This window comes from Solea senegalensis, linkage group LG20 (assembly GCF_019176455.1).
Source record: "Solea senegalensis isolate Sse05_10M linkage group LG20, IFAPA_SoseM_1, whole genome shotgun sequence".
In the NCBI taxonomy this organism is placed as follows: Eukaryota; Metazoa; Chordata; class Actinopteri; order Pleuronectiformes; family Soleidae; genus Solea; species Solea senegalensis.
Genome location: NC_058039.1, coordinates 17415937 through 17427096, shown reverse-complemented (window position 1 = coordinate 17427096; position 11160 = coordinate 17415937).

Genomic DNA, 11160 nt, shown 5'->3' with positions numbered 1-11160 from the left:
GTTAACTTATCGCCCACACATGAGTGTCACACATGTGTTTCTCAGTATATTTGTATTTCTTGTGTCTGTGGCGACAGACTGAGCAGGCGAGGCTGAAGAAGCACACGGCGCCAGTAAAGCCAGACTGCCTCTTAGAGCAGCACGAAACAACCACAGAAACGTTTCAGAAGTGGATTCTACTGCAAAGAAATGAAATAATCCTTCAGCAGGACTTCACACATCACAAATTCAGATTCCCCCACACGTGAGGCCGACTCGAAAAAGACAACATCTCAGCGTCCTGTCGACACAGATGCACAGTGGACGTGAACGGTCCAGTGATGATCAGGTTTTTTCACAGCTCAAAGCCTTGGATCAGCACACGCCACAGGGCTAAATCCGCACCTGTGTGTAACTGTGCCAGTTTGTGGGAGGAGTCTGTTTACCTCGCAGCTGAATGGTCACTTGCCAGCAAGTCTGCATAAACATGCCAATTCACTCTTTAAACGCATTAAAAATAGCCTCGCTCTGGAATAACCTCCCCGCCCCCGCCTCCTTAATGCCGTAATTCATTTCCTCGTATGAACTTGTTTCCACTTCTTATAAAAGCAGTTTTTCTTTTTTCCTCGACGAGAATGTGGAGGAAAAAGAGAGAGAGAGAGAGAGAGAAAATGATCCCTCTTTCATTTAAGTTCAGTTCTCAAGACTGTTGCTTTTTCTAAGAAGGAGCGAGTATTTTAAGAATCAGACTTGACTTCATGACTCAAAAGGAATATGGATGTTTTTGCAGAGGGAGCAGCCCCCTTTTGAAACGTTCCCCGGCATGCTCTCTGGTCTGTACACTAACTCTCTCCCTCTCTCGCTGTGTTTTTCTCAGGAGACCTGGTTAGATAAGAACGCCTGGGCTATAAAAGCAACCAGGAGCCTGGGGAGGAGAGACTGACACGCAGAAACATTCAGTAAGTGTAAAGTACGGAGGCACAAAAACCAGAATGTGCTGTTCTGAAGCCATGAAAACACACACAAAGATGTGGGTGACAAACACAGACAACCCATTTTCTTTCCTCCCGTCTGATCCTCGCTTGATTCCTGTCTCCTCTCTTCTTGAAAGTTTCTATTTGTGGAATCCCTCGAGGCGTCTGCGTCGCCGCTCCGCTTTTATTATCAGCGCGCGGTCAGTCTGGGCCGGCGTGAGCTGTTTTGGCTGCGCCGTCTCTCAGAGTCCACCTGTTCTTGTCCGTGTGCCAGCAGTCGCTGCTGTTACTGTACACACGCGGCTCCACACCGTTGACTCCGTGTTGTGCAACAAACAGACCGCGCTGCTCGCTGCTCTGCTTGCGTCTGCAGTTGTTGGGCGTTGAGGGAATCTCACGTACGGCGCTGCAGTGATCCAGTTAATGAGCGAGAACTCATCCGTTCCGCAGCACTTTCTCAACGTCGCCCAAAAGCAGCAGGGCCAGCCCAAGCCTTTATGGGGCCCTAAGCAGGATTTGATACTGGGGCCCCCCTATTTTTGATACAAATGTAACACTATACATTCATTTTAGTTGTGTTTTTTACACCAAACAGTTGTAATTTGGACTCAGTTTAGTGACACTGAACTTAATTAAACAAGTAAACCAGTTTAATGACTTTGTCTTTTAAAATTTAGAACCGATGTGCACGAAATGATCAAATCTTCATCTCCAAAATAGTTAGAATGTCTTTTTTGTGAGAAACCTCTCATTTTAACGACCCCCTTTTTTTCAGTGCGTTGAAAACTGTTCATTCTGACACACGGGAAACGCTCAACATTAGATTCTCGTGGCCGTGAAGTGATTCTGTGATATTTCTCTGTCATTATTATGATTATTATCATTATCTGTGCTGAAGCTTTAGCATTTCCCTCAACAACGTTATGAGCTGATTAAGAAAAGGGCGACAAGTGGACGGATTTCACAGCTCTTAATTGTTTTTCATGCTTCAGTTAGAGTGAGAGACGATGACTGATTATTCTTGGAGTTATTGCAAACAAAAAAGTTTCTCCCAGTAGCTTTTTGTGTAGCCTTCAACGAGGCAGATGTTCCTACAAATACAAAATAGCTTTAATGCATAAAAGCAACATTATGTCACCAGTTTGATGACCTTACTTCAGGACTACCTTTAAACTTGCTGGTCCTGATTCTATCTTCTTCTTTTCTTCTATGAATCACTTCTCACAGAGATCAACCAGTACAGTCAGCGTCTGGAATCCTCTTCTTCAAACTCTGACCTGTTTACTGTCCTCTCACCTTACTAGCCCCAGTGTGGCCGTTGCCTCCGTCTGTCTTGACATTAAACAAATCACTTCCCGTGTGCGGCATGGGAAAGTCGTCGGGCGGGACGAAATCTAAACAGAGAGTCTGTCAATCAAGATTGTGCAGTGAATTCATTTGTATACACCTTTAGATGTTAAAAGATCTTAGATAGATCAATAAACAGTAAAAAAAAACATCTGGAGATAAACTGTCAGGGATTATGTACACCTTATATCTTTATACATCACAGTATATAAAAACACACACGCACTGGTTTCTATGACCTCAGAGGACATTGCAGTGACTTACATTCATTTACTCTCATAATCTAATCCTAACCCTGAGCTCAGACTAACTTTAAAACATGTCTGCCCCTTAAAATGTAGTAATTTACATTTTGGGGACTTGATTTTCCCCATAAAGTGACGACGTAAACAGATTTAAGTCCCCACAACATAAGGAATACCAGGTACACACACACACACACGGTTTCCATGACTTCAGAGGACATTGCATTGACTTACATTCATTTCCTGGAGACTTACTCTAACCCTAATCCATAATTACTACTGGCCTAATCCAACTTTAAAACATGTCTTCTTAAAACTGAGTAATTTACGTTATGGGGACTTGCCGTTTGTCCCCATAAGGAAGACACGTCCCCTTAATGTGACCGTTTAAACAGATTTAGGTCCCCACAACATAAGGAATACCAGGCAAACACACACGGATCAGGACTCAGCGACAGGACGCGTCTCTCAAGGTTTTCCTGTCGTGGCAGAAACGCCGCTACATTCCCAGCTCAAGATTTGACCAAACACCCTGACACTAATCAATGCAATGCACCCTGGGCATTGCTAGGGGATGACCCCTGTGTGTGTGTGTGTGTGTGTGTGTGGCAGTGTGACATGCTCGCACACACACACACACACACCTCCTGGGAGAGCTGACCGATTACGCATCATAACACAGCTGATTTGCCCAATGGGTTGACACTCACTGTCCAGTTCAATCAGCTTACTCTTCCCCAGTGGTGTGTGTGTGTGTGTGTTTGTGTGTGTGTTTGCCTGTGCTTTAATCTGGATGGTGCTTTTATTCCGCAGCTCTCTCAGCAGCAGCGTCATGTGTCGCTATACTCGTAAAAAGAAAGGTGTGTCATGGTTTTGGGTTTTTCTGAAATAGAAGCCATGCTGGGAAGTAGTTGGAAAAGTGTTTGACAGAGTAACTCTGTGATTTACATACATCTGCACTCATAAATAGTATTGTGCCTGAGGCTGTTTGAGCCGTTCTGATGATATACTGCGGCTCACAGTCCAAATAAATTCTCTGCAAAACTTCCAAACAAACTGTTGTTTTTTTTTTTGGAGCTTCACATGCTGAGTATCCCTAAAACCGAGCTTGGCCCCGTCACAGCGGATTCCTCGTGACCTCTGGAGCACAGAAAAACTAAACGCGCAGGGAAAAGAAAGAAAAGCTGCTTGTTTGCCTGTAAACTCCCTATTAAAAAGATCTGTGGGCTCAAACCGCACTCCTCTGCCACTGTCAGATGGCTGTTGTTTGTGATGGCAGAGGCACAGCATGAAAGGGTCTGGGGGTTTAAGGCAGCTACTAGTTTGGATGTCATTTGAGAGGGACATTAAGACGTAAAACAAAACACACAAAATACTGCAAGGGAAAAACATGCGAAACTTGAAAGGCGACATGAAACACACCCTGTAGTTATGATGAAATGGTGAGATTTACTGTGGAGGAGCCGTGGCACACAGGCAGCGACGTATGTGCAGGAGTAAGATATATGCCAGATGGAGCCAGACAGACACACGTACACACTCACACTGAGTCCAGTCTGTGCTATTATAGGAGATGGGGAAGAAAAACAGTCTGACTTGGCAAATGTACATATGTGCACTGGTGTAGGCAGTGCAGTCCCTGTACATATGGGGAAGTATAGGGTCTGGCACATGTTGAGTGTGGTGACCCACTTTTCTTTACATCTGGACCTGATAACTCGGCTCTCTTGCAGAAATGGGGGGTGGGGGGGAGGTTTGGACAGTGACATCTCTATCTGTCTCTATCTGGACTGACTTTGAAAGTTGGCAGCAGCTGTCCACAGTTTCCTCCATAATCAGACAGAAGGGAGTGTGCCATGTGAAAGGAGGACCGCGCTCCTCGCCATCATGTATGGAATCATGCGCATAAATTACAGCGTGTACTTTTCAGAGCTGCTCTTGTTCCTGACGTGGTTTACATTTCATATGGATCGACTCGAGAGCTGTTTCAAGCCATTGTTTGGTTTTGAGTGGATTGAGGTGACGTGCCGCCATTTCTTTACTCGCACAAGCCATTTATTCTGGAAAATCTCATTTTTCTTAAAGGTGCACTCCCTGATTTTGTCTTAGCTCCCGACAATATGTTATTTATTTTAAGATTGAAAAAAATGAGTGACATGGCATCCAATGTTAATACTATCAGACCTGAGTGGGGGAGCGTTGGTGTGTATACAGCAGCAGCGCAGGGGCGAGTGGTGCAAGAGGCGTTTATTCTGTCAAACTGCTGAATAATCTTAAAGTGTTATGAGCGGTTGAATTGACGTGTGAAGCTGTTTTGTGGGTCGCTCTTTCACACACACTGCGTGCAGCGTGAATGTCACCGGGTGACACGAGATCCAAACACTGCTATACTGAGAAACAGAGAAACAGTTGTGTGGAGCCGGTAGACTTAATCAGCACTGTGTGAACTCATGCGGCTGCGGTCTGAATGGAACAGACATGTGTTTGTAATTAAACGTTACGCACTGCACTTTTATTGGTGGTGAGTTAAAAGGAGAACGCGGCGAAATGAAATCATGAACACGCACAAAATGGGTGGAGCTGGGAGGCAGCTTGGTGACAAAGTGACTTCCAGGTTGTGACTGTGGCTGAGTTTATTCATGAGTCAGGAATCCGTGTGAGTGTGAGTGACAACATGATCTCGACTTATGATATTCACTTACTCACAGATGCCCTGTGCTGTGCTGTCATCTCATTTGTCAGCTGCTGCGTACGAGGTCAACAATATGACAAAGAAACTTCGTGGACTCTTTGCTTTTCTCAGTTCCTCAAAGGTCAGCGATGTTGGTAAACAGTGAAAAAGCAAATCAACTGACAGCAATTTGCTTAATTCTATTGACATACAACAATTTTGTTGCAGCGTTAAAAATGCTGGCACAACAGAGGCACTAACAATCTGCTTTAAAAGTCCTCGAGTTCCTGCTCTGTGAAGCTGAGCGGCTGTATATTACGTCTGGACCCGTTCCAACTCTTTAGAAAAAACCAACAGAAATCATTTTAGTTAACTCCTCAGTTCCACCACTAAAAAGTAAAATAAACTACTGTTCTGCTGCAGGACACGGAGACTTTTTACTGGACTCACTCAAGCTTTTACAGGGCACGTTTATGCACCCAGAGCATGTGTTTGCAGCAAAAAAATCAACAATAAAAAACATTATATCGCCATTACTCAGGCGAGTAAAACATCTCGCCTGAGGTTGAGTCATGATTCATTTATGCACAGAATATCACACACAGTCTATAGTAGGACTTCTATGACGACATCATTCATGTAAATAAATGTTAGTTTTTGTATTCGCACAGTTTTCTGTTTCATAAACGATGGCCAGCGAGTCTCCGCCTCTTGTTGTGTGTAAAAAAAAAAAAAACCCAGTGAATTCCTAAAGTCTCTCCTAGTTGCCTGGCAACCTCATCCGTTACTCTGCCCATAAAACTACAACTTACTGTTTTGGCATTTCTGTTCATTATCTGAGCGTCTGTGCTCGTAGATTAGGAGTGAGATTATTGAACCGCCGCTGACTGTCTGTGTGTACGAACTGTGTAGAAGTAACAATGTTTCGTGTGATCGCCGCAAATCTCCTCAATCTTAGCTCGGCTGACGTCCACACACACATAACTCAGGGGTTAGTCCCTCATCAGATGAACCGTGAGCACTGACAGTTGACAACACATCACATGGGCTTTAGAGAAGAAACTCAACTAACCCTTTAAATGCCCCCAACCCCGAATCACTCTGTGAGAGTCACTGACGTTATACCGGGACTGTTGGTTTTCTACTGTACCGTCTAATGTACTCGCCTCTTTCTCTTTTTGAAAGTCCCTCGGGTCTATTGACGTTCACTTCAGGATAAAGACATTGTTAGTGTGACTGAGGAATGTTGCTTCAGAGAATGACTGGTGCTGCCACGCGAGGTCCCCGGGGACCGCGCTAACGTTAGTCTGATCTATCTGCTTTACTATTGGTATTGATCCCTGTTTAGTGTCAATGCCTGCACTGGGGAGTAATGATGACACACAGCCAGTCAGACACATGTCTGGCACACACACACACACACACACACACATATACTGTATTTGCACGTCTGCCTGTACACACTCACACATGGTACAAACTGTTCTGCTGCTGCCGCACTGCAGAGCCTCTGCTGCTCGCACGTGGAGCGAGCTGAGGCGAGCTGATGCAGCTGCAACAACCAAGCCAGACGCCAACTACACACACACACACACACACACACTCCTCTCCTCTCCTCTCCTCTCCTCTCCTCTCCTCTCCTCTGCCTCCACTCTCCCCTCTCTGCAGCAGCAGAGAAGCCAGAGCAGACAGATAGGCGGGCAGCCAGAGACGCACTAATCCTCCCACAGTGCGAGACATTTTTCTGGTGACACATGATGAAAATCAAGCCGCACTGACAGAGAAAAGAGAGGATGAGGATGAGGATGAGTGAGGGAAGAGTCAAGAGAGGTAAAAGTGAAGCGAGGACAGAGACGGGGGATTTTTAAACGATTATTATTATTATTTTTAAACGAGTTATTTCCCCTCTCTTCTTTAAACTGTGCACTCCTTTTCCCTTCTTACCAGTCTCGCTTATTCTTGCCCATCCTCTCTCTCTTCCTCTGCACCCTCCACCCCCACCCAACATTTCTCTCTCTCTCTCTCTCTCTCTCTCTCTCTCCCTCTCTCTCCCTCTCTCCTCTCCCCTCCCTCCCTCTCTCTTTCTCTCTCTCTCTCTCTCTCTCTCTCCCCGTGTGACTGAGGCTGATGTAGGTCAGTGCGTCTGGAGCCTGTCTGCTGCTGTAGCATGAGCGTCTGAGCCTGGTCCTCATCGACCCCTGCAGCGGCTGCCTCTGTGCCCGAGCTGAGGACACCGCTCTCTGGGCTACGTGAGGACAGAGCCAGCCTCGCCTGACCTGATCTGCCTGGAAGAGGATGCACATGCAATATAGGAGCACAGAAAAATGGATGGGGAGGGTGGTGGGAGAGCAGAGCAGAGTGATACAGGGGTGGCTGTGTACTGTTGGAAGCTTCGTCAGTGCATGTTCTTTGCATGTGGGTCTAATACATAGATGTACGTTCGCAGGGAGAGACTCGACGGAAGGTGGAAGGCGTTGAAGTCGTCTCTCTCCGCTGTGGTGATACGCGGCGCTGCAGAGAGATTTTTTAGGGAACAATTTCATGCAGTGTTACCTCTGCATCCTTCTCTTCCTCCTGCACACACTCTCCACTGCCTCTTCCCACACCCCACCCCACCCCCACCCCTCCACTCACTGTCTAACTTCTTTGTGATGCTCTATGTTTCTTTTCCCCAGACTTGATGCGCGTCCACGTCTGCAGCCGTCGTTTTTTGCGGCGTAGGCGACCCGGCAAACTCCAAAGTCATGTACGACTTTCGTTTTTCCCCCAGATATCAGATTGAAAAACTCTTTGTTCTCGTCTGTCCTCGGTGCCGGCGTACATCCAGTGAAGAGCAGCAGAACACGGATCCAAATCTGAAAGGCGTCCACGTCCTAAAATGCGAAATATCGAAAAGTGTCTCCCTCCGTCCTCAGTCCGTCCGTTTGCCGAATGCGATTTCGATGGAAGCCAACGAGCGCGAGGACCACGACTTTTGCAAAAGACTTCTCTACCTCCTGATTCTCCTCTCCTTTCTTTTCCCCCCCCCCTTCTTCCTCTTCTTCCTCTTCTGCTCTCATTCTGCGATCCTTACTACTCCTCTGCCTTTTAGACAATGCCCCCAAAAAACGATCGTTGCATCAGAGTGTCTGAATTTAGGAGAGTGCAGCTGTGAGTGGCTGAGAGTGTGTGTGTGTGTGTGAGCGGAGTGTGTGTACGTTTGTGAGTGAGTTTGCTGCGTGTGTGTCTGTGCCAGAGTGTGTGTCTGCGCTCTCAATTTGACTCTGCAGCACGTCTGGGTCCTGCAGCGGTACGCTGGTACTTAGCTGCCTCTGTGTGTGTCTCGCCGTGAGTTTGTGCGTGCTTGTGCATTAGTGTGTGTGTTTTCCGTGTGAGTTTCCTCTGCATCGCCATGACACCACAGTCAGCTGATCTGCCTCCCCACTCTCCACAGTGAGGGAGTTCCTGGGGCGTGGCATCGCCGGCCTGACCACACCTCCATCTTGCACTTCCCTTCATTTGACTCCCATCGCTTTTTTTATTTTTTTTTCCTTCTTCGACTGAATCCCCTGGATTTACAGCGGTGAGAGAGGATAAGTGGAGCTTCCCAAAAGCGCTCCGCTCGTCTCTTTTTCACTCGTAATGTCAGCTCAAGGACGCTCTCTGTTTTTGCCTTTGCATTCGTTGTCATTTGAGAGGATTTGACTGTGTGAAAGCAGGACATAGAGGTCAAGGAAGTGACATTTTGAAGCTTTTATCAAATGTAAAGATGGAAGCAGAGGTAGACGAGTTTTAGCCATCGACAGAGTAAATCTTACGTGTGAGGCTTTCAAACTAACACTTCTAGGACTCAAAAATCCTAAAACAAATCTAAATGACTTCTAATTTTAGGGGCTGTTTGCTTATCTTATATTGTCAGCTATTTCCTGTTATTTTGTGCACTGTGCCTATTTTTTAGGACGTGGTTGAAAGGTGGAAATACATAAAACTAATTCACTTACACGTCACAATTAGTCTGTTTTCAGTCCCTATTGTCAAAGTTTAGGGGGAGAAACATAGTGAAACAAAGAAGTGGTGAGGTACTGTACTGTGTGTTCTGCTGCAGCCTAAAAATATCTGCCCCCACCCCTGGCTGGTGTTGTGTGTTGTGTAAGAGCCGAACAGCAGTAGGTGGGTGACACTGTGATGACCACCTACACTGTCTACCACAGAATACAGGGAGGACAAGTGTCGAGCAGAAGGCAGAGACACTGTGTGTGTGTGTGTGTGTGTACTCGTGAACCAGTGCTTCGTCTTCATCTTTTTTTCTTTTTTAACTGCTGCATCGAGGGGTTGGACTTCCCACTGATTTTAAAACTTTTCAGTCGCTGGAAAACCTCCAGTTCAGTTTGGGCTCAACACACACACACACACACACACACAGACACACACACACATACACAAAGGCCTCATTGTGTTTCACTGCAGATGACGAGCAGCCAGGTCAAAGAGGCGCGTCATTCTTCTGCAGTTGCAAAAGGCGAGCACATGGTAATGAGCACCTCAGTTTGACACACACTTGCACTTCAGTCCACTCCGCGCGTCTTTCGTCTCCATCCCTTTGCTACATTGTTGGACTCTCGCCGTGATGACACACTCTGACGTCCGTGTCCCCTTTTTTCAGTCCAATCGGCGGCAGCTTCGCTTTAATAATGAACCCAACTCCCTGCACAGAGCCACACACATTTAGCCCGCAGTTAGCTCTGGGGTTGGTGCGACACGTCGGGTTAATGTTTATGTTTTAATAAAAATCGTATATTAAACAGTGTGTCAGTCAGACGCGGGATAATGGAGACCCCTACCTCGCTGCACCTGTGCTTAATTTGATTTTAATGTTATTGTTTCCCCGAATTCCCTCAAAATCACTTTGCTGCTGCTGTAGCATTTAATGAAGTGTTTTAGTGTCCCAGTGTTAGTGAAACGCACAGGTTCCTCCCACTGTGGTTTATTATCAAACCACTACCTATTTTTTATGTTAATTCAGAAAAAAAAGACTTAAAATTGGACATCGTCCTCTGGTTACACTGCAAGAAGACCTGGGTTCGCCTTTCTCCATGGAGTTAGCATGTTCTCCCTGTGTGCAGGTCGGTTTTCTCGCTTTTCTTCAGTTTCACTGCAGATTTGGGGCTTTTTGTCCCCCGTGTGAGTGTGAGATGGTTGTTTGTCTCTATGTGGCCTCCAGGGTTTTTCCCCCGCTGCCAAGTAGGATTGGCACCGGCGCCCTCGTGACCTTCATGTTACCAAAAACTTCTGCTTTGAAGCCTTTGATTGGCACGCATGTGCTTGTGCTTAATTGTCTATTTCCTCTAAATTGGAACATGTTCTATGGAAGAAGACGTGAAACTAGACCGTGACTCCACTGACGTTATAACGCAAGTGAATAGTAGGTTCATTTTTCCGTTTTTTGCAACAAGCAGAGGCGCCCCCTAGTGGCTAACTGCTACTTCCTGCGATTCAAACTGGGCGACGATGCCAGTTTTTCACGTACAGTCTATAGGAGAAACGACAGAATCGGCATGTCATCCTCGACACACACACACACACTTTAAAGAAGTCACTGTGAGAGTCGGCCCCAGCTTCCCACAGCACTCTCTCATAATGACATTATCCCTCCAGGCGTCAACAACGCTGAGACAAAGCGCAGGTGTATTTGGGGTAAACACGTGAAGATGACAGAGCGACGGGCCGGCGTGTGATGTCCTCTCCCCGTGTCCCACCGCTGCATCTGCCACTGACAGAGAGGGAAAGCTGCCTGACAGCTGCTTCTCACACGTCAGATAAGATTACAGGTATATATACCTGCTACACCTGTTTAAACAACACTCTGTGTGTGTGTGTGTGTGTGTGTGTGTGTGAAGGGCGGGTATGGAGATAGCAAACTAATCCAGTGGCAGGTGCATGCTTGTAATTGAGGCAGCTCAAGGTA